Here is a 19,309-nt window from a genome sequence, read left to right as displayed (position 1 = left end):
GATGTCTTTAGATTAGTTAGGTTTAATTAGTTCTAAGTTCTAGGGGACTGATGACCACAGATGTTAAGTCCCATAGTGCTCAGAGCCAGAAAAGGAATAGTCAAATAGTGGTACAGCGTACCCTCCGCCAAGCACCGTACGGTGGCTTGTGGAGTATCTATGTAGACGCACATGTAGACGTAGGACAGGTTTTGCGCGACCTTCTTGCGATGATGACAGACGCCTCGCCCAACGAGTCATCGTACTTTTTTTCACTGCTATGTCTCCATAGACAATGTACAAAGAGCCTCTGAACACCTGCGATGCTCTGGTTTTCCCCCAAGAGAAACTCAATGACAGATCTCTGCTTAGAACGCAACTCCGATAACAGATTCCACTTTGAAGCCTATGTACAGAGCCACCACATTTGGGAATTTCATGTAACTGTAACCCAGGTGTGCCCAACCTTTTCGGCAGGCGGGCCAAATTTTTGAGACGAGGGTTTTCCCTTGGGCAGCATTACCAATTTTTATTTTATTTTTTAAAGAAAATATAACAAATATTATACAATTTAATGAAATACAGTCTTAGTTGGATGATTGGCTTTGTTTGACAGAACTACGTGATTCAATGTTGATGTCAGTTGAAGTAGTTACTGCATGCAAAGAGTTTTCCATATGAACATCAGCAATTCGTGTTCTTATCTGTGATTTGATGTAATTCATCCGACTAAAAAGCTGTTAACTCACGTGTTTCCAAATAATGAGATCCTTTTTAAACCATGCTTGTAAACGCTGGATACTTCTTCTTGTCCAAATATCGTTTATAGAACTCTTCCAAACCAACCTGATTAAATTTCTGTTTTAACTCTGCATTATATTGCATTTCGCAGCACACCATTTGTAAATGTCGCGGTAGTGAACTCATGTCTACGGAGAATGGCGTAGCAGATACAGAAAAAAAACAGGTGATGTTTCTTAAAGTCTTGAAATCGGTTTTTGAATTCGTATTTCAACTCAGGCATCAAAGAAGCGCATTTAATCCTTGCCCCTATGTGACGTCCGATTGCTTTGACAGTGTAGGAAAATGCGGAAGTTTTTTGTTCGTAAGTGTTGTTTCCAGGGCCCAAATTTCATTTGGATTTCGGAAATAAGATCGTGCGTGACATTAATCAGCTGATCTTTTCCTTGGAGTCGAGTATTAACATCATTCAGGTGGCTAGTTAATATCGACCAAGAACGCAAAGTCGGAGAGTGTTTCTTTATCTTTGAACTCCATCAGTATCTTTGACTTGCTTTCAAATAATGATTGTATTTATTACTTCAAACCAAAGACCGTTTTCAACATTTTCGCACGGGTTAGCCATCTTACTTCTGTACAATACGAAACTTTGTCAGGCTCTGAATCCAAAGACTTCAGCAATTCTTGGAGCTGACGATGATTCAGTCCTTTCGACTTCATAATGTTCACTGTTTTGACAACTATCTTCATGACTCAGTCCATTTTGAGGGGCTTCGCACATAAATTCTCGTGATGGATAATGCAATGAGAGATTAGCATCGACGTATTGCCAATTTTGAGGGGTCTTGTCGTCAATCAACTGAACTAAAGCTTCGTGTTTCCCAGCCTTTGCTGAAGCACCATCCGTTGTTAGCCCCGACAGGTTGTTAAGTTTTAAGGAAAAGTGCCCTAATGTCGGTATAACTGTTCCCAACGTATCTTGTGACTTCGTGTTATCCTTAAGTGGATAAAATTCCGCTAATTCCTCTCTTTTATTAAAATGGGCATCAACACCTCTGACATAAATCACCCTTTGGGCGGTATCCGCCATATCTGTGCATTCATTCAAAGCTAGAGAACAAAATATAAACTCAGATGCTCGATTTTTGAAATTATCTTCAATATGTCTTTCAATGTCTTCCACGTGTCTAGTAATAGTTTGACGAGGTAGGGTTATTTTTGAGAAAACTTTTTTCTTTTCTGGAAATATAGTTTCAACGATTGTCTCTAAGCACACCTGAATATGGCTTTGATTTTTTTTATTTTTTATTTTTCCAGTATCAGAGCTAATGCGTAGCTCGCTTTCACATACCACGTTGACTCTAGGTTCGCTCTTGCAAATATCTGCTGATCAGCAGAAAGTTTCCTTTTTAAATCGGTTACCTGGAATTGTCGAAATTGTCCCTTCTACTTATCAAACTTAATTGCATGTTTAGTCTCGTTATGCCGTTTGATGTTATATTCTTGTGGAACCGAGACAGAGTCATAGCATATCAGACATTTTGGTTCTGCTTTATATTCCACAAAAAATACATTACTGGCCACTTGTCTTGAAAAGTTCTCAACTCCTCTGCAACTTCCCTCTTCTTAGGTCCTATTTGTTTCATAGGTGACACTATACCAAATTTACATCTCGAACTGAAACAGAAATATTTTTTAGCATAAGTCGGAAACTGACAAAGAGACCACACGTTAATCGAAGTTTTGCAATTTTTTTATATGCATGGTACTTGTCGTTCTGAAACCATTATCACCTACCTAAAGCAGTTCGATGGAATTCTCAAAACTTGACTACAAATTCCACTTTAAAGTTCTCCGAAATTGTTTAACACCGTAAAGCAAGTTGACCGTTTTCGCGGGCTGTGCCGCTCTGTGGTAGGATGCCCAATTGCCACAAGGGTGGCCTTCGATCCCCAGCTGTTTTTTTAAACAAATGTTCGAGTTCCACGGCCATTTCCGTGAAGCGTATGGTACACAAAGATGGAAAAAAATTAAATTGAAATGTTTTTCATTTTTTTTTAAATAACGTTGTACATAAAGAAACGGTGATTTGGCGTTTATACCTGCAATGAAAACTGGATTTTTGTGTGTGATATGTAATTCGAAATAACAAGACATGCATTTATAATGAAAATGACAATTGAATATATGTTAATTAGCATATATTTATACGATGCAGGTAGTCGAACTGAATGGAAAAAAACTAAAAAAGTAATGACCGAAACTAGACTTGAACTAGCAATCCAGCAATTACCAGTCTCGAGAGCTTTTTTTTCAGATCTTCGGGTCTTTCACGCTTCATGGAAATGCTTGCAAAGCATGCGACTGTGTTTAAAAATACGTACTCCTGTATGTATGTTCCTATGTTGAAAAGTACTACCCACCTGAGAATCGAACCCTGACTCTCCACGTGAAAGAACTACACTATCCTCGAGTAATTGGTCTTTCATTGGAAAACTTTATAGTCTGTTGTCTCGAGAATTTTTGAGAGTAGTATTCAACTACTTTAGGAAACTGATATTTTGGTTCTAAATGTCATGTATGATTAATATACAAAATTACATATTGTTGACTTAACCTAGCAGGCTTACTTTAAAATTTCGACCCCCATTTCGAGTTCTTTTGTTATGATTGCTTCTCAAAACTATTCTACATTGCAAGTCGATAACATTATAAGTTTCTGTAAATAAGAGAGAAAGACAGGTGGATAGGTGGATGAAGCTGCACTAGGAGGGTCCTTTTCTACCGTTTTAATGCGAAATCCCTAAAATTGGTAAAAACACGTTATGAAAATTACGTATTTATTTATTTAGTGCTATTAAGATTAAAAATGGCTCTGAGGCAGAAACCGTTGCTAATGTCGATTAGTTTACCCACTCACCACAACTGAATACATAAGATAAAGTCAATGTAAGCCTACTAAAATTAAAGATAAGCATTACAGATTAACTGAAAAAGATAAAAGCTGGCTTTTCTTTCCTGAAATGATGGTAGATTATCGCGGTCGAATGTGCACCAAGTATACACGTGACGGGCTGTAACTTTACGCCCGATAAAGTTGTGAGTTTGCAGTAAAATTAAATATGGAATGTATTGGCTATATCTAGCTCTCGCCTCACTCGCTCAGCGCAAGAAACGTTTCCTTTTGTGAAATCCACATTACTGCTGCATATGTTGGCTGCATATCGCCTAGGCGAAGTATATTTTCTTGAAGATGGCGCGAGATTTTCAAAATAAATGCACCATAATATATTTTTTTTTTTTTTTTTCGAACAAGGACATAGACGAAAGGTGAATCAATGAACTGAGATATTCCTATTGTAATTGGATGTGATATGAAACACACTTGATGGAATGCTTTTTTCCGGCGGGGTATTAGGTGAAAAAAAGTTAAATTTTTCTTTCGTATGAAACAGCTCCGCGTGCCAAAAATTAGCACCTCTAGGAGTTGAAGCGGGAATGTTCAACGATGTCCCACTACAAATTCCACAACTTTTCAACTGAGACCAAAAAAACAAATGTGTTGCCTTACTTATTGAATGCGCCTTGTATTTCAGAAGCTAAATAATTTGGGAGACTGAGCGCAAGTGTTCACCTTGCTTGATCGACAATCATTCATGAACTACAAACATCCATAAACACTATCGTGGATGAGTCACACACAACTGTGAATTGTTTGTCAAAGTATCGCCGTCAACGACGGTGCTCAGGCAGCTGTTTTCTGTACAACACAAGCAGTTTCCATACACTTGACTGCCATGTATTGTTACTCGTAATTCTAAACCTCGTACCGCCTATGTCCAATACCACAACACGAAAACATGGGTGTACGAGTGTGTGGGATGAAACAGTGTAAAAGACAAGTCATAGATTGTCTTAGCGATTCGCTGAATTCGAATTTCGGCACAGTCCCTCCAAAAGCGCTACAGTCGTTATGCTCCTCCTATCCTTGAGCCTACAGAACTACTGCTACCTCCGTTTTGACTACGAGAAAATCTGACACTAATTCCTTCCTTTTACGCAGCGATAGACATCGTAGAAATCAGGACATCCTTGAAACAGGTTGGAATTAAATTCCTGTTATATGCGTTATGCAATGGTAGAGGCAGGTGAAATTCAGAGTTACCATAAATCAGTATTCTAGGTGACTCTCTCTCTCCTCTCTCTCTCTCTCTCACACACACACACACACACACCAGTTGACCGCCCGTGTATCAACACGCCTGACCTAGTCTTGTAAAGAGTGCGGTGTCGATTACAGCGACCTAACCTGGATCAAGGTGTCAAGAAATTCATGTAGAGGATGTAAGCGAATTTTATCTATCTCTCTGTCTCTTTGCCTTTACTCCAACGGTACTGCACTGCTATCAAGACGGAATGCACCTCAGTACTGAACCTTAGTGCGCACCCTCCTCTGCACTCTCCCGGGATATAGGTAATAATTTTTACTCTTTTTAACATTTGCGATTAAACAAGATAGGGAATGAGTGGCATTAGTTCCCTCCACCGTCCACTATTTAGTGGCTTGCGTAGTGTGCATGTAGAGGTAGAATCCGTGTGTGAGGAAAAGTGGAACCAAATTGTTTGCGTACAAATTCATCACACAAGGTCCCACATGGACTAAGACGCTAACGTAATATACAAGGACAGAGAAGTTAAATACATGGAATGATGTTACTGGGTGTAATTTTATATGAGTTGTCTCTTCGGGCTCAAGATGAGGCCGATTCCTGCACGCTTCCATCACATAATGAATTACTGATATTTCCCTAACGCTTCGCTGGCAGCAGGGCGACATACAGTTTTCAAAAGCTTTCTCAAAAATTTCTGCTGTAGTCGCCAGTTTTCGACTGATTTCATGATGATTTATTATCTCGAGCTAATATTTTTCCCAGTATACTGTCAACTTCTAGGCTCGTTTTACTACTCCAGACACCAGAGACTAACTCCTTCTTCAAGTAAAGTTTTACAAACTTTTTTTTTAGTAATCATTTTACACTTTTTCCGACCTTCTTTTAATGGCAAAAATTTCCCGTACTTCTACCAAATACTATATTTCTTTCACAGACAGCTTTCTGAGTATTATAGTTCCATTTCCAGTGCTAACAATTTGATTTGACGCGCATGGGTAGCCGTGCGGTCTAGGGCGCCTTGTCATGGTTCGCGCGGCTCCCTCCGTCGGAGGTTCGAGTCCTCCCTCGGGCATGAGTATGTGTTGTCGTTAGCGTAAGTTAGTTCAAGTTAGATTAAGTAGTGTGTAAACCTAGGGACCGAGCAGTTTGGCCACATAGGAACTTACCACAAAAAAGTTGTTTTCGTTTGCACTAACAAGTTCTGTATAAAAACAGTAGTTACCCCTTGACGGTCTATAAGAAGGTGAAAGACTTATGGCCAGTTCCAAAAATCTGGAAACAGCGACTCATTATATTAATATACACTCCTGGAAATTGAAATAAGAACACCGTGAATTCATTGTCCCAGGAAGGGGAAACTTTATTGACACATTCCTGGGGTCAGATACATCACATGATCACACTGACAGAACCACAGGTACATAGACACAGGCAACAGAGCATGCACAATGTCGGCACTAGTACAGTGTATATCCACCTTTCGCAGCAATGCAGGCTGCTATTCTCCCATGGAGACGATCGTAGAGATGCTGGATGTAGTCCTGTGGAACGGCTTGCCATGCCATTTCCACCTGGCGCCTCAGTTGGACCAGCGTTCGTGCTGGACGTGCAGACCGCGTGAGACGACGCTTCATCCAGTCCCAAACATGCTCAATGGGGGACAGATCCGAAGATCTTGCTGGCCAGGGTAGTTGACTTACACCTTCTAGAGCACGTTGGGTGGCACGGGATACATGCGGACGTGCATTGTCCTGTTGGAACAGCAAGTTCCCTTGCCGGTCTAGGAATGGTAGAACGATGGGTTCGATGACGGTTTGGATGTACCGTGCACTATTCAGTGTCCCCTCGACGATCACCAGTGGTGTACGGCCAGTGTAGGAGATCGCTCCCCACACCATGATGCCGGGTGTTGGCCCTGTGTGTCTCGGTCGTATGCAGTCCTGATTGTGGCGCTCACCTGCACGGCGCCAAACACGCATACGACCATCATTGGCACCAAGACAGAAGCGACTCTCATCGCTGAAGACGACACGTCTCCATTCGTCCCTCCATTCACGCCTGTCGCGACACCACTGGAGGCGGGCTGCACGATGTTGGGACGTGAGCGGAAGACGGCCTAACGGTGTGCGGGACCGTAGCCCAGCTTCATGGAGACGGTTGCGAATGGTCCTCGCCGATACCCCAGGAGCAACAGTGTCCCTAATTTGCTGGGAAGTGGCGGTGCGGTCCCCTACGGCACTGCGTAGGATCCTACGGTCTTGGCGTGCATCCGTGCGTCGCTGCGGTCCGGTCCCAGGTCGACGGGCACGTGCACCTTCCGCCGACCACTGGCGACAACATCGATGTACTGTGGAGACCTCACGCCCCACGTGTTGAGCAATTCGGCGGTACGTCCACCCGGCCTCCCGCACGCCCACTATACCCCCTCGCTCAAAGTCCGTCAACTGCACATACGGTTCACGTCCACGCTGGCGCGGCATGCTACCAGTGTTAAAGACTGCGATGGAGCTCCGTATGCCACGGCAAACTGGCTGACACTGACGGCGGCGGTGCACAAATGCTGCGCAGCTAGCGCCATTCGACGGCCAACACCGCGGTTCCTGGTGTGTCCGCTGTGCCGTGCGTGTGATCATTGCTTGTACAGCCCTCTCGCAGTGTCCGGAGCAAGTATGGTGGGTCTGACACACCGGTGTCAATGTGTTCTTTTTTCCATTTCCAGGAGTGTACATGAACTACCGGTGACGTCCAAGTATCCTTTAGACCAGGGCCGCACAAGCACGGAAAACCGCACGCGTGCAAAGCGAGGTGCAGCGAGTGCCTGCACAGTGCATCGCTTCAACTCGGCATTCTTCGCCTCAACTCGGCTTGCTAGGTGAGGCCGACGCTGTGCGCTGCCGAATGCGCTGCCAGACGGCTTAGTCAACATTGGAATACGTAAGCGCAAGACAATTACCGGAATAATGGAACCATCTGCTCCAAAAAAGGGAAAATTGCCGAAAGTCAATTTAAACCGGAATGGGAACTCTCCTACTTTTTTGTGCGTTGTGACGATAAAGCCAAATGTCTAATCTGCGGTACACTAATTACGTGCGTCAGAAAATCGTCTATTGAAAGGCACTACAGCAAACAGCATTCATAAAAGTATAGTGATATAACAGGGGATGCCAGAGAGGAAGAATTACGGAAGTTGCAAACTCTTGCAGAAGAGAATTCTGTATCTACAAACGAGGTTTGTTCAAATGGTTCAAATGGCTCTGAGCACTGTGGGACTTAACATCTATGGTCATCAGTCCCCTAGAACTTAGAACTACTTAAACCTAACTAACCTAAGGACATCACACAACACCCAGTCATCACGAGGTTTGTTGCAAGTACTTTAGCATGTATATTTCGGTTAAAGGTCATGCGAAACCAAATAACATTTGTTTGGATTCCTTAGTTTTCGTTTTCGCATAAATTATTTCTAACATATCTTTTTTTCTCTACTTTAGGGTGAAGAAGATGAGGGGTGTTGCGAAAGGACTCTCAGAGCTAGTTACAAAGTTGCTCTACGTTTAGCAAGAGCTGGAAGGCCATTTATGGACGGGCCATTAATAAAAAACATTATGTTGGACGTAGTAGAGACAATGAATCCCACATTAGCTCCCGCGTACAGCAGAATACCACTTTCCAGGATGACAATACATCGGAGAATCAACGACGTTGCTGGGAAATTTCACGAACAACTGGCAGCCAAAATTGAAAACTTCCTAGCGTACTCCACCGCACTTGATGAGTCCACAGATATTAACGACACGGCTCAGTTAGCAATATTTTTGCGTGGCGTGGACGACGACCTACATGTAACGGAAGAGCTCCTGGATATGATTTCGTTGAAGGACACTGTTACAGAGGCGGATATTTTAGCAGTTGTTGAAATGGCAGCTGAAGGAATAGGACTCCCTTGGGAAAAGCTGTTTTCCGTAACCACAGACTGGGCACCAGCAATGTGCGGTAAAGCAAAAGGGTTTATTGGCCTACTGCGGAAAAAACTTAACATGCCGAATTTACTTTCTGTTCATTGTTTTGCACACCAAGAGGCTCTTTGTGCGAAAGTTATCAGTCTTCAAGATGTGATGAAGGTAGTGGTGCGTATCGTGAACTACATTCGTTCTCATGGACTCACTCATCGTCAATTCAAAGAATTTTTGATTTCCTTTGAAGAGGAGTATCCAGATATTCCCTACCACGCTGAGGTGCGCTGGCTGAGCAAAGGGAAAGTAATTTCCCGAACTTTTCGACTACACCACACTGTGGCTCAGTTTTTGGAGAGCAAAGGACGTCCGGAGCCACTTTTTCATGACCCTGAATGGGTAGCTGATTTAGGATTTTTAGCAGACATTATGGCTCTCCTAAATGATTTAAGTCTGAAACTCCAAAAAGAAAACAATCTCATCAACGATATGATCAGCAAAATAAACGCTTTCCAGTATAAACTAAAGCTCCTCAAAAACAACCTTTCAGAGAAAATACGCAACACTTTCCTGAACTAGGTAATCGAGATATAAATTGTACCTTTATTAAAACAGCCTGAATTTTATAACCGTTCTAATCAAAACGGTACTATGTTTTTGTTTGACAGTATCTGTGCAGGAAGGAGCGCGCTTTGAAAAATACGTCGAGGTGCTACAATCCCTTGAAAATGCGTTTAACGACCGATTCCAGGTAATGTGCCGGTATATGACATACAGCTAAATAAAGGAGATTGCGTTACATATGCAAATGTAACATTACATTAAAACCAATAGTACACGTTACATGTTTATTAAAATCTATCGCATTTTAGTACTTCGAAACAACGGCTTACGTTACTTTCATTTATTAACATTGGCTTTGTTATTGTTGCATGAAATTACCTACCTGCAGCCAATTCTCGATGTTTTTGTGAAACCTTTTTCGATGGATATTGAAAGTGCGCCTTCAGATTTACATTTCGAACTAATTGATTTGCAAAGCGATGTTCAGCGAAAGGATGTGTTTTACAATACAAAAGGTTTGCTCCAGTTCTACCAGAATTTGCCGAAGGAAGAATTTCCCAAGTTACACAGAGAAGCAGCGAAGATTATTTTTATGTTTGGTTCCACTTGTGTATGTGAAAGGTTTTTTTCTGTTTTGTCTTGTACAAAAACTAGATTGCGTGCGAGTATTTCTGATTGTAATTTAAAAAATTCTCTCAGAATTGCTATCAGCCAGTCTCTTGCTCCAGATCTTAGTAGCATAATTGCAAATAAAATAAAGAGCACATAGGAAGATACATTTGTGTTGAAACCAAATTTAAAATTGTTACCATTACAGTTATTATATTATAAATCTCTTTTGTACCGGTACACCAAACTAAGCTCTCCACCTGGTGTACATTAGTACTTGGCAATGACGAAGACAACAGGGTAAAAGCTGTGAAACAGGACGAGACAGGCGGCGCGAGTGACACAAGCTAAGGAGGCGAGAGGCAGCGCTATTGCGCAAAGCCGAGGAGTGGGGGGTCTGCAGCGTCGTCAACATAGCGCAGCCGCCTTCTGCACTCTGCACTGTGCGATGCACCGGTGCATGCACCTTGTGCGGCCCTGCTTTAGACTATGATAAAGGCAAAACTTCAGTGGAACATGTGCTCTTGTTAATGATCGCCTGTGGGTCAATGTTCTAAATTGACGTTTGTACACCACTTAACACATACCAAATAAATTTTTTCATTGAATATGGAGCCACAGTGTCTCAGGGTTTAATTTCCCGCCGACTATGATATCATTATAGACAGAGCAGAAGCCTGGATTGTGTAAGGACAGAAATGAGCTGTACCATTTCAGATTAAACTATTCCGCCATTTGCATTAGAGAAGGCAGAGGAATTACGGAAAACCAAAATCTGGATGGCCACGCAGTGACTTGAACTGCATCCCTCGCGAATACGAATCCTGTGCCTTGCTACTTAGTCACACCGCTCGGTCAGTGCTTCGAACCCAATTCGACAAATAAACATAGCACGAGCACGGTGAACATTTATCTCCCATGCACGATGACGATCACGGCAAGGGTCCAGAGCATTCCATCACAACGTGGGGAAGTCTCAACATCTGCATGTTCATTTGACCTCCGAACATCCTAGTGTAACAGCACAACTTGAATGCTTCCTCTTCATTAATCTCTGGTTCTTCTGCAGTCAACCATCCGCCCCAAACAATTATATGGTCCAACGTGCAATCTCTAAAATATATTTCTCAGTTTTATGTCAATAATGGACAGCAGTGACCCTCTTTTTCTGAAGAAAATTTCTCTGCTGATGCTAGAGTGCACGTCCATGTTTTATAACCTCCGCACCTGACACTAAAAGTCAAACAAAAGATCATAGCATACCCAAGAACAGGAAACGCCAGTATGGGATAAACTGACTAGAAAACATTTCCAAACTGACCGTGATACATCTACGCAAGAGACTCGCACGGAGGTTTAACACATCTAGATGTTTTGAGCACTACACGGATTTGTTACTAACAGAAAGTACACCATCTACGACATTTTAGTATCCTGAATACATTTTACTTCGGTTTTTAGTTTTTGATGCATTAGAACAGAGCGACCGAAATTCCGGTGTATTTCCTATGCCAAGCCTTAAGCATTTCCATGTTGTTGTTGTTGTTGTCTTCAGTCCTGAGACTGGTTTGATGCAGCTCTCCATGCTACACTATCCTGTGCAAGCTTCTTCATCTACCAGTACTTACTGTATCCTTCATCCTTCTGAATCTGCTTAGTGTATTCATCTCCTGGTCTCCCTCTACGATTTTGACCCTCCACGCTGCCCTCCAGTACTAAATTGGTGATCCCTTGATGCCTCAGAACATGTCCTACCAACCGGTCCCTTCTCCTTGTCAAGTTGTGCCACAAACTCCTCTTCTCCCCAATTCTGTTCAATACCTCCTCATTAGTTATGTGATCTACCCATCTAATCTTCAGCATTCTTCTGTAGCACCACATTTCGAAAGCTTCTATTCTCTTCTTGTCCAAACTATTTATCGTCCATGTTTCACTTCCATACATGGCTACACTCCATACAAATACTTTCAGAAACGACTTCCTGACGCTTAAATCTATACTCGATGTTAACAAATTTCTCTTCTTCAGAATCTCTTTCCTTGCCATTGCCAGTCTACATTTTATATCCTCTCTACTTCGACCATCATCAGTTATTTTGCTTCCCAAATAGCAAAACTCATTTACTACTTTAAGCGTTTCATATCCTAATCTAATTCATTCAGCATCACCCGACTTAATTTGACTACATTCCATTATCCTCGTTTTACTTTTGTTGATGTTCATCTTATATCCTCGTTTCAAGACACTATGTATTCCGTTCAGCTGCTCTTCCAGGTCCTTTGCTGTCTCTGACAGAATTACAATGTCATCGGCGAACCTCAAAGTTTTTATTTCTTCTCCATGGACTTTAATATCCACTCCGAATGTTTCTTTTGTTTCCTTTACTGCTTGCTCAATATACAAATTGAATAACATCGGGGACAGGCTACAACCCTGTCTCACTCCCTTCCCAACCGCTGCTTCTCTTTCATGTCCCTCGACTCTTATAACTGCCATCTGGTTTCTGTACAAATTGTAAATACCCTTTCGCTCCCTGTATTTTACCCCTGCCACCTTCAGAATTTGAAAGAGAGTATTCCAATCAACATTGTCAAAAGCTTTCTCTATGTCTACAAGTTCTAGAAACGTAGGTTTGCCTTTCCTTAATCTATTTTCTAAGATAAGTCGTAGGGTCAGTATTGCCTCAAGTATTCTAACATTTCTACGGAATCCAAACTGATCTTCCCCGAGGTCGGATTCTACCAGTTTTTCCTTTCGTCTGTAAAGAATTCGTGTTAGTATTTTGCAGCCGTGACTTATTAAACTGATAGTTCGGTAATTTTCACATCTGTCGGCACCTACTTTCTTTGGGATTGGCATTATTATATTCTTCTTGAGGTCTGAGGGTATTTCGCCTGTCTCATACATCTTGTTCACCAGATGGTAGAGTTTTGTCAGGGCTGGCTCTCCCAAGGCTATCAGTAGTTCTATTGGAATGTTGTCTACTCCCAGGGCTTTGTTTTGACTCAGGTCTTTCAGTGCTCTGTCAAACTATTCACGCGGTATCATATTTCCCATTTCATCTTCTTCTACCTCCTCTTCCATTTCCATAATATTGTCCGCAAGTACATCGCCCTTGTATAGCCCCTCTATATACTCCCTCCACCTTTCTGTTTCCCTTCTTTGCTTAGAACTGGGTTTCCATCTGAGCTCTTGATTTTCATGCAAGTGGTTCTTTTTTCTCCAAAGGTCTCTTTAATTTCCCTGTAGGCAGTATCTATCTTACCCCTAGTGATACATGCTTCTACATGCTTACATTTGTCCTCTACCCAAACCTGCTTAGCCATTTTGCACTTCCTGTCGATCTCATTTTTGAGACGTTTGTATTCCTTTTTGCCTGCTTCATTTACTGCATTTTTATATTTTCTCCTTTCATCAATTAAATTCAATATTTCTTCTGTTACCCAAGGATTTCTACTAGCCCTCGTGTTTTTACCTACTTGATCCTCTGCTGCCTTCACTACTTCATCCCTCAAAGCTACCCATTCTTCTTCTACTGTACTTCTGTCCCACATTTCTGTCACTTGTTCCCTTATGCTCTCCCTGAATCTCTGTACAACCTCTAGTTTAGTCAGTTTATCCACGTCCCATCTCCTTAAATTCCCACCTTTTTGCAGTTTCTTCAGTTTTAATCTACAGTTCATAATCAGTAGATTATGGTAAGAGTCCACATCTGCCCCTGGAAATGTCTTACAAATATAAACTTATACTACTGTTGTAGGCACGGGCTTCGTGTCTGTCTTGGCCACAATAATGCGTTCTCTATGCTGTCTGTAGTAGCTTACCCGCATTCGTACTTTTTTTTTCATTATGAAACCTACTCCTGCATTACCCCTATTTGATTTTGTATTTATAACGCTGTATTCACCTGAGCAAAAGTCTTCTTCCTCCTGCCACCGAACTTCACTAATTCCCACCATATCTAACTTTAACCTATCCATTTCCCTTTTTAAATTTTCTAACCTGCCTGCCCGATTAAGGGATCTGACATTCCACGCTCCCACCCGTAGAACGCCAGTTTTATTTCTCCTGATAACAACGTCCTCCTGAGTAGTCTCCAGACGGAGATCCGAATGGGGGACTATTTTACCTCCGAAATATTTTACCCAAGAGGACGTCATCATCATTTAACCATACAGTAAACCTGGATGCCCTGCCATTCGCAGTACTAGAACAGCAAGGCCGTTTTAATTAGTGTTACAAGGCCAGATCAGTCAATCATCCAGACTGATGCCCCTGCAACTACTGAAAAGGCTGCTGGCCCTCTTCAGGAACCACACGTTTGCCTGGCCTCTCAACAGATACCCCTCCGTTGTGGTTGCAACTTCGGTACGGCTATCTGTATCGCTGAGGCACGCAAGCCTCCCCACCATCGGCCAGGTCCATGGTTCATGGGTGGGCGGGGGGGGGGGGGGGAGGGGGGAACCTTATATTATGCCTACTTATTTACTAGATTGCACTCTTCATACAATCACAGAGTCAGCACATTTATGTAAATAAAATGCTAATCGTACTTGAAAGAAAAACATAAATATATTTCTTGAAAACCTAGAGATTATAAAGCTGCATCCGCTTACTGGTTGCTCGTATCAAACTATTTTTTTAATGTATTTTCTGGCGTCATGGTGATTCTTCCGTCAGTTAGTGTGTTTTTCATCTGAGAAGACGACTTTTCAAGACGTGAAGAGGTAATTGGAGCAAATCTAAAACACTGAGCTATCGTAGGATCCATTTGTACTGCGGTGGAATTTTTTAAAAATGTTTCTAAGTTCTTTATGTTCAAGCTTCTTCGAAAACAACATTTTAAACTTTTCCTAAGTAATGTACCCAATTTCCCCGCCACGCTTGCAGTCTTTGCGCTGTATCATCCACATTTTTCACCTATTCGTCAATGGTTGCCCTATTTCTTGGAGCGGGAAGACCGCTTGTGGCAGGAAACCGAACTCGGCCACAGTGAAAATTAAGTCGTTTCTCACTTGTGAAGATTCGAGAAATTTCTTTGCTACTATAATTGAAGGTGCTTCATCATCCAGGGCAATAACTACCTTAGTTATAATCGGTAAATTTGAAGCGTAGTAGACTGCTGCTAAAATAGATAGAGGGAAGGAGAAATATATCCGGCGCAGTGTCGATAAATGTATGAATCAGTGATGTACCTTTCATAAACATGTTTTTAATACTGGAAATCGATTGGCCGACATCCGGAAACAAGCTCCGTATCTTTCCGACATCTTGAGAAAACCATGCACTAAGCACGTCGCTTGAAACGCGATTAGAAATAGTATCTTCAAAGTTGTCCCAGGCTTTTTCATCTATGATACAGCGTCTGAGATGAAAAACAATACGCTGTCACATTGAACTTCCTCAAGCAACAGAAACTGTAATGAATTGGCAAATAACTGCGCAAAAGTTGAATTGTTAACTTTTTACAGACACCCTGTTGTAAGTGGGAATGCTTTTATTGATTCACGTTCCGAAGAACTACCGGTCCAAAACTGACATTGGCGTAAAACGACCCGTAACATCAGTTCACTCTCCGATAGATATCCAGATCTTTTTATATTTTCCCTCATCTGTAATAATTTTAATTACTTCTTCATAATACTCACTTAAGCAACATTTTCTCAAACTTGACTTACTCAGTACATTCGTCCGCATGTTTCTTCAAAAACTCTCTATGATTCTGCAGTTTCCACAAAATGATTCACGTTTCAATAAAAATAACTTTTCGTAAGTCGAATACAAATTTTGATATTCGACTTGATGTTGCGATTGCTGCTGGAAGCAAAGCGTCCTTCCTCCCACAGACTTCTGTCTGCAGATAATGCTGTCATTTACCGTCATGTAAAGTCAACAGATGAACAAAGTGAATAACAAAATGGTTTAGACAAGATATCTGTATGGCGCAAAAAGTGGCAATTGACTCCAAATAATGAGAAGTTTGAATCATCGACAAGAGCACTAAAGAGAAAACGATAAATTTCACTTTACGATAAATCGCAGAATTGTAAAGGCTGTAACCTCAACTATTGGCTGGCTCAAATGGCTCTGAGCGCTATGGGACTTAACATCTGAGGTCATCAGTTCCCTAGAACTTAGAACTACTTAAACCTAACTAACCTAAGGACATCACACACATTCATTCCCCTAGGCAGGATTCGAATCTGCGAGCGTAGTGGTCGCGCGGTTCTAGACTGAAGCGCTTAAGACCACTTGGCCACACCGGCTGGATAAACTCAACTATTCACTTAGGGATTACATTTGCGAAAAACTGAAGTTGGAACGAAAGCAAACTAACGACTGCAATTAATTGGCAGAACACTTAGAAAATGTAACAGGCCTACTAGAGACGCTGCTTAAACTACGCTTGTCCGCCCTCTTCTGGAGTATTGCTGTGCGATTTGGGTTCCATAGGATTAACGGAGAACATCGAAAAACTTCCTGGCATATTAAAACTGTGTGCTTGACCGAGTCTCGAACTCGGGATCTTTGCCTTTCGTGGGCAAGTGCTCTACGATCTTTTTTTTAAATGTTTTTTATTCCACAAAAACAGCAACAAAAATGTCTACTATGAAATGAAATAAATAAGGTGACAGTTAATTGCAGTCATAAATTACAGTATTCAAAGAATGAGGAATCACATTTAGTCTTTAGCAGTAGCACAATTTAGGACCTTCACTGTCACCTTCAACTGGTGAGCTACCCAAGCACGATTCACGCCCCCTCCCCACAGCTTAACTTCTGCCAGTACCTCGCCTCCTACCATCCAAACTTTTCAGAAGCTCTCCTGCAGAGTGAAAATCTCATTCTGAGAAAATCGAAAAAGTTCAAAGGAGGGAAGATCGCTTTGTATTATCACTAAATAGGGGAGAGAGTGCTGCGGATGAGGTACACGAATCGGGGTGGCAGTCATGAAAAAGAATGAGATGGCAGTTATAACAGTTGAGGGGTATGAAAGGGAAGCAGCGGTTGGGAAGGGAATGAGACAGGGTTGTAGCCTATCCCCGATGTTATTCAATCTGTATATTGAGCAAACAGTAAAGGAAACAAAAGAAAAATTCGGAGTAGGAATTAAAATCCATGGGGAAGAAATAAAAACTTTGAGGTTCGGCGATTACACTGTAATTCTGTAAGAGACAGCAAAGGACCTGGAAGAGCAGCTGAACGGAATGGACAATGTCTTGAAACGAGGATATAAGACGAACATCAACAAAAGCAAAACGAGGATAACGGAATGTAGTCGAATTAACTCGGGCGATGCTGAGGGAATTCGATTAGGAAATGAGACGCTTAAAGTAGTAAATGAGTTTTGCTATTTGGGGAGCAAAATACCTCATGATGGTCGAGGTAGAGGGGATATAAAATGTAGACTGGCAATGGCAAGGAAAGTGTTTCTGAAGAAGAGAAATTTGTTAACATCGAATACAGATTTAAGTGTCAGGAAGTCGTTTCTGAAAGTATTCGTATGGAGTGTAGCCATGTATGGAAGTGAAACGTGGACGATAAATAGTTTGGACAAGAAGAGAATAGAAGTTTTTGAAATATGGTGCTACAGAAAAATGCTGAAGATTAGATGATCACATAACTAATGAGGAGGTATTGAATAGAATTGGGAAGAAGAGAAATTAGTGGCAGAACTTGACTAGAAGAAGGGATCGGTTCGTAGGACATATTCTGTTTCATCAAGGGATCACCAATTTAGTATTGGAGGGCAGCGCGGAGGATAAAAATCGTAGAGGGAAACCAAGAGATGAATACAGTAAGCAGATTCATGTCCCAGTAGGTACTGGGACATGAAGAAGCTTGCACAGGATAGAGCAGTATGGAGAGCGGCATCAAACCAGTCTCAGGACTGAAGACCACAACAGCAATATAACGTTTTCTATACTGTCTTTTGCTGCTTGTTTTGGCTGTTTATAATGTCTTTTTGACTGACTATTTTAGTGCATTATAATGTTTAAACGTCAGGTGTCTGTTTATTATCAGAGGATCATTTTGGGCACAGGAAGTTGTGAGATACGTAGCGTAAGTACCGTAGTCATAATATAGTACAGGAGAGCATGTTTATTTGTATGAACATTGTAGAAAGTAATTGGTTGTGTTCACAATGCATATTATATAAGCTATATGTAAACTGAATAAGTTACAAACCAAAGACACCGGGAAAAGTAAATTAACGAGTTGTTTTGTGGCAAGGGTAACGTGTTGATGCATCGTTAAATATCTGTATGAAACAAAATAAGAAATATGCTCTCCAGTTTATTAATTCAGGTATCTTCACTCTTTTGTTTCGGGAAGTGGTAGTGTACGAACGTATGCTTGGTTCCGTCGTACCGGCACTGCTAAAAATGTGTGTTTTAACTGATCATTAAAGGTATTATAAAAAGTTATTAGAAAAAGAGTATTTATTCACACTGTTTCAGATTCAACTCCTATCTGTTCATCATTTCACTCGCCGCTGAGACTCTGCATCAAGGGGTTCGGTGCAGGCAAGAATAATTAACGCCATATCTGGAGGAATGTTCCTGCATTGACATTGTCACACTCAAGACTAAACACAATGGAATTAATGTGAAGGTAATGAGTCAGACTTGACAGACACCTTGAAACACGTATGTAACATAGCAGCGATGGCGAGGCATTGTAGCATCTGTGACCAGAGAGTTTGCGCTTGACCGCGCGAGTGTTGCGAGCGGTTCTCAGTCTGTCAGTAGTCGTTGCGAGTCTGTAGCTCTGTCTAGTTGAGGGCAGTACTCTGTCAGTAGTAGTCAGTCAGTAGTCGTCATGCAGAGCGGTCGGTCAGTAGTGGCAGCCCAGTGCGGTTGTGTGATGTAGGCGGTCGGCAACACTGGTCAAGATGCTGAATGAGGTATACTGTTAATTAATATAATCATTAGACAATGTAAAACTTATTTATTGTAATCAATCTCCAACAAGTCCCCCAATAATAATTTTTATTTTTAAAGCATTTTTAAAAAAAAATTTTTTTTTTTATTGAACTAAAGATTTCGTTGCACTTCCCATTTCATTCCACTTCTTTTGAAGAAAAATTTCAGTAAATTCACAGAAAAAAGGAATAATATTATTTGCAATGCAGTTCCTCCAAGCCGTGCGCAGAAATAAGAGCAGAAATTTGACATCCAGTTATTCTGAAGTAAGACTTTAATTCTGATTGTTTTACAGAGGGCCAAAGACCGATATTTCGGTTTAATTGAATTTTCTTATCACTGAATGGACTTTAATTTTTGTGAA

This window comes from Schistocerca americana, chromosome 5 (assembly GCF_021461395.2).
Source record: "Schistocerca americana isolate TAMUIC-IGC-003095 chromosome 5, iqSchAmer2.1, whole genome shotgun sequence".
NCBI lineage: Eukaryota > Metazoa > Arthropoda > Insecta > Orthoptera > Acrididae > Schistocerca > Schistocerca americana.
The sequence above is the reverse complement of the archived record's forward strand: the minus strand, read 5'-3'. Positions refer to the sequence as shown.